This window comes from Borostomias antarcticus (genome assembly GCF_949987555.1).
Source record: "Borostomias antarcticus genome assembly, chromosome: 15".
Taxonomy (NCBI): domain Eukaryota; kingdom Metazoa; phylum Chordata; class Actinopteri; order Stomiiformes; family Stomiidae; genus Borostomias; species Borostomias antarcticus.
The window spans coordinates 3892367-3897366 of NC_140248.1; the positions used below are offsets into that span (position 1 = coordinate 3892367).

General features: G+C 44.5%; 1 protein-coding gene across 3 annotated transcripts in view; it reads right to left on the reverse strand.

Annotated features, from left to right (window-relative positions):
- The window catches only part of LOC311318120 (class I histocompatibility antigen, F10 alpha chain-like), a 23823-nt gene that overhangs the window by 14116 nt on the left and 4707 nt on the right, over window positions 1–5000 (reverse strand). The gene's annotated exons all lie outside the window — the stretch shown is intronic.

Here is a 5000-nt window from a genome sequence, read left to right on the forward strand (position 1 = left end):
TCTGACCAACCCTCCACCTGACCAGACCTCCACCTCTGACCAGACCTCCACCTCTGACCAACCCTCCACCTCTGACCAGACCTCCACCTCCACCTGACCAGACCTCCACCTCTGACCAACCCTCCACCTCTGACCAGACCTCCACCTCTGACCAGACCTCCACCTCTGACCAGACCTCCACCTCTGACCAACCCTCCACCTCTGACCAGACCTCCACCTCTGACCAGACCTCCACCTCTGACCAACCCTCCACCTGACCAACCCTCCACCTCTGACCAACCCTCCACCTGACCAGACCTCCACCTCTGACCAGACCTCCACCTCCACCTCTGACCAACCCTCCACCTGACCAGACCTCCACCTGACCAGACCTCCACCTCCACCTGACCAGACCTCCACCTCTGACCAGACCTCCACCTCTGACCAGACCTCCACCTCTGACCAACCCTCCACCTCTGACCAGACCTCCACCTCTGACCAACCCTCCACCTCTGACCAGACCTCCACCTCTGACCAGACCTCCACCTCTGACCAGACCTCCACCTCCACTTCTCTCTCTTTCTCTCCCTCCCTCTCTCTCTATCTCTTTCTCTATCTCTCTCCCTCTCTCTGTCTCTCTCCCTCTCTCTGTCTCTCTCCCTCTCTCTTTCTCCCTTTCTATCTCTCTCTCCCTCTCTCTCTCTGTCCCTCTCTGTCTTTCGTTGTCTTTCTGTCTGTCTCTCTCTCTCCCTCTCTCTATGTCTCCCTTTCCCTCTCTCACTCTATCTCCCTTTCTCTCTCTCCCTCTCTCTCCCTCTTTCTCTCTCCCTCTCTCCCCCTCTCTCTCTCCCTCTCTCCCTCCCTCCATCTCTCTCTCTCTATCTATCTCTCTCTATATTTCTTTCTTTCTCTCTCTCTCTCCCCCCCTCTCTCCCTCTCTGTCTCTCTCTATATCTATCTCTCTCTCCATTTCTATCTCTCTCTCTCCCGCCTCTCTCTCTCTCTGTCCCTCTCTCTATCTCTGTCTTTCGTTGTCATTCTGTCTGGCTCTCTCTCTCTCCGTCTCTTGCTCTGTCTCTCTCTATGTCTCTCTCTCTGTCTCTCACCCTCTCTCTCTCCCTCTCTCTCTCTCTCCCTCTCGCTATCTCCCTCTCTCTATCTATCTCTCCCTCCCTCTCTTCCTCCCCCTCTCTCTCTCCCTCTCTCTCTCTCTCTCTCTCTCTCTCTCACACACTCTCTCCCTTCCTTTCTCCCCCTCTCTCTCTCTCTATCTATCTCTCTATTTCTTTCTCTCTCACTCTCCCTCTCTCTCTCCCTATCTATCTATCTATCTATCTATCTATCTATCTCTATATATATATATATATATATATATATATATATATATATATATCTCCCTCTCTCTCTCACTTCCTCTCTCTCTCTCTCTCTCTCTCTCTCTATCTCTCCCTCACTCTCTCTCCCTCTATCTATATCTCCCTCTCTCTCTCTCTCTCTCTCTCTCTCTCTCTCCCTCTCTCTCTCTCTCCCTCTCTCTCTCAACACCCTCTCCTCCTCCCACGGTCCTCTCTTTGGATCTGGGACTGGACTCTGTTGACAGACGCACGCACGTTCAAACAACACCTGTCCAGCCATTATCACCTGCCCTCACTGGTAAACCACAGTCCTGACATAACACCCTCCACATAGCTAACTAGACTACACATCCCACCTCCAGGACTACAAGCGCTCCATCCACTCTCCCCCTCTCCCCTCCCCTCTCCCTGTGAACAGATCCTCCCTCGGGATCAAGGAGTCCTGCTCTGAGACTCTCTTTGGACCCCCGGGTCAGACCCGTTACACAGAACCCACTAAACAACTAACAGTGAGCACAGCCCACATGTAGGCTGCTATCAGACAGGGCTCCACAATATGAACATGCTAAACACTTCAGGAACCCCTTTGAGACAGTAGAGATTTGATCATGGTTGGTACGTCCTGGGACATCACTCAAAACTAGGCTAATCAAAGCAACAGAGGTTAGCTTTCAAAACTGAACGTCCAAACAGTTCAACTGGAGGAGGAATTCTACATCTCTAAAAGACAACTGATATAAAGTAGCCTATGGTCATTCAAATCAAGTAGGCTTAATAGACCGGTAAAAATAACATATGTTTAAATGCCAGTCATTTCCACTATCCACATTCACCTCTAGTCTGCTACTATTCAGACAAAGATATGAAATAACATTACATTCAAGTTCTCCAACTCACTCACCTTCTGGACACAGACAAGGTGTTTGGTCTACATACATGAGCTCATGATATGGGACTAGACAGACCTTTATTCAATCACATGAACTCTTATATTTAGTCAATTTATCGACAAAAGAGTAATATTAATATCATCACTTTTGAGTGAAATCAAAGACCAAATCAATAGTCTGCAGATATAGCATTTATAGTGTATTTAAAGTCAGAGTCCGAGTATGAGTCTATGTTCTTAAACAACAAAGGGCTGGCGTGCTCGACTCATAGAAAATAATAATAATAATAGATACTTAAGAGTCTATAGGTGCAGGATCTTGCCTGTGGCAAACCTTGAAATATGATGGATGGGATGTGTTTTCTATGTGTGTGGATCCCATTCATCATATGAGTCTATGTTCCCCATCAGCTCTCTCTGTCACAGTGAGATCAGGTCTGAACACAGCAGCGTCCCAAACAGCTTCACTCTGCTGCTGAGTTACTGTTTCACTATGAAACCAAACACACTGGACATGTGCTTCAGGGGTGGATGAGGACTTGGATGTCCAGAGGTCACGCAGAGAAGCCATGATTAGCTAGCTGACAGACATTTCTCTCTTTTGCTCTTATATTCAATAATCATATGTTTGAGACAGGGGACACTACAGTATTTAGAATCAAATTTGTGTAACTTAGAATAGATAAACATTGCTGCCTAAACACAGCGGTGTCAGCCCATCAAGAAATGACAACTAGAATGGTCTGTCTGTGTGTCAACCTAACAAGAGTTTATCAGGTCAACATCAATAACTACCAAGACTAATGTGTTATAGTTAGACCCCTGTACTTTTTATTAGTATTCTATTTAACCTTTAATGAAGCACTGAGGCTTGGCTGAGGGTAGCAGGTAGTTAGTGACATGTCAGCCATTGATGGATCGATGGCCTGGTCATTAACTCTTCTGGATGGGGGGGGGCATTTACAGCCATTTACAGCAGGCCGGGCCAGTTAGCGCCGGGAATATCCCCTCTGAATATTTCACTCACAGCAACCAGGCCGGCCCACACCGGCCCACTGGATGAGGACCGGCCCATCGGGATTCGTCCCGAGCGTCCCGATGGCCAGTCCGCCATTGACTGCAATTATATAGCGCTTTTAAATACGCATGCGCACGCACACACACACATACTGTACACACACATGCACACAAACACATATGCCCACACACACACACAAACACATATGCCCACACACACACACACACACACACACACACATAAAGGATCAATAAAAGTAAGGGTTCACTGAGTCAGCCTGTCTATGTTGTGATGGACGCAACACTTCTTTAGTAAAATGGGATAATGTAGTGTTTAGTAGCACCATGCCTTCATAACACTGCTACACAGCTGCCTGAGACTCCTGGGATCCAATCATAACTGGCTCTCATCATTTATAACGCCCTCTAGTGGTCATTGTGGGCTGACAATAAATATTGGAAGTGAAGTCAACTATTCAACCAGATTCAAGGAAATATGGCATAATATTACACAAATAGAGGGTTATTTCAAAGTCCATGGAATTTGAAAGTACATTATAGTAGCTGCAACAGCTGGACTAAAGGTTCCAAATGGTTCAATAAACATATTAAAAACATCCATTCAACACATGAAGATATACTGTACGTAAAAGCGTTTCTCTAAGTGAAATAACAAATAACAAAGACAAATGTTGAATTCTAAAATGCCGTCATCTATAATTTTACTCAAAAGGTTCTACTGACCAACATGTGCTGCATGGATTCCCAGAAGAAGACAGATGATCAACTTCATAGTGAAGTTGGTGGAAGGAAGAACACATCTGAACTGGACAGACAAGTCTCTCTGCGTCTGGATTCTCTAGCGTCTCAACGTTAATGAGGAAAGAGATCAGCAGGTTCAGAGACTAGATTCTACTCCGCGCTGCTTTAAGCCAATGGGATTTTGATTCTACTCCTTTAAGCCAATGGGATTTTGAACTGCAGAGCGTCAGTGAAATCTAAGCAGCAGAGGTTGCCTATCCAAACTGACAGTAGCTCAGATTAAGCACAGTTAAACTGACTTTACTGAATTTACTACAGGTGCATCTCAGAAAAGTAGAATATTGTGGAAAGTTCCTTATTTTCCATAATTTAATTCAAAAAGTGAAACTTTCATATATTATAGATTCATTTCACATGAAGTGAAATATTTCAAGGCTGATTGCCTCCATGTTGCTCCACGTTGATGCAGTAATTTGTGCAAAAGGAGCCCCCACCAAGTATTGAGTGTATAAATGAACATACTGAACATACTGTACAGTCATAAAGATTAAAACAAAAAAGGCTTGAAATATTTCACTTTGTGTAATGGATCTAGAATAAATGAAAGTTTCACTTTTTGAATTAAATTATAGAAAATAATAATTATAACTTTTATAAATATTTTAATAAATAACTTTTTCACAATATTCACATTTTTTAGGGATGCATCTGTAGTTAGGACCTGGTCAACTAAAAGAAAGACTAGTTCTGACTAAATTAGCACATAATAACCCAATATGACCAACTGGATGTGTCTGAACCCGTTGTGTTCCAGTGAGATCAGGTGTCTAAGCAGCGTCCCAAACAGCTTCACTCTGCTGAGCTGAGAGCTTTTACTATCATTACCATGAAAGAACAGCAGACTGTGTGTTTCAGGGATAAATGACTCTCATTATTAACTGCTATCAGCTGTGTTCAAATTCATCACCAATAACATCAATAACATTTTGTTGAGGACT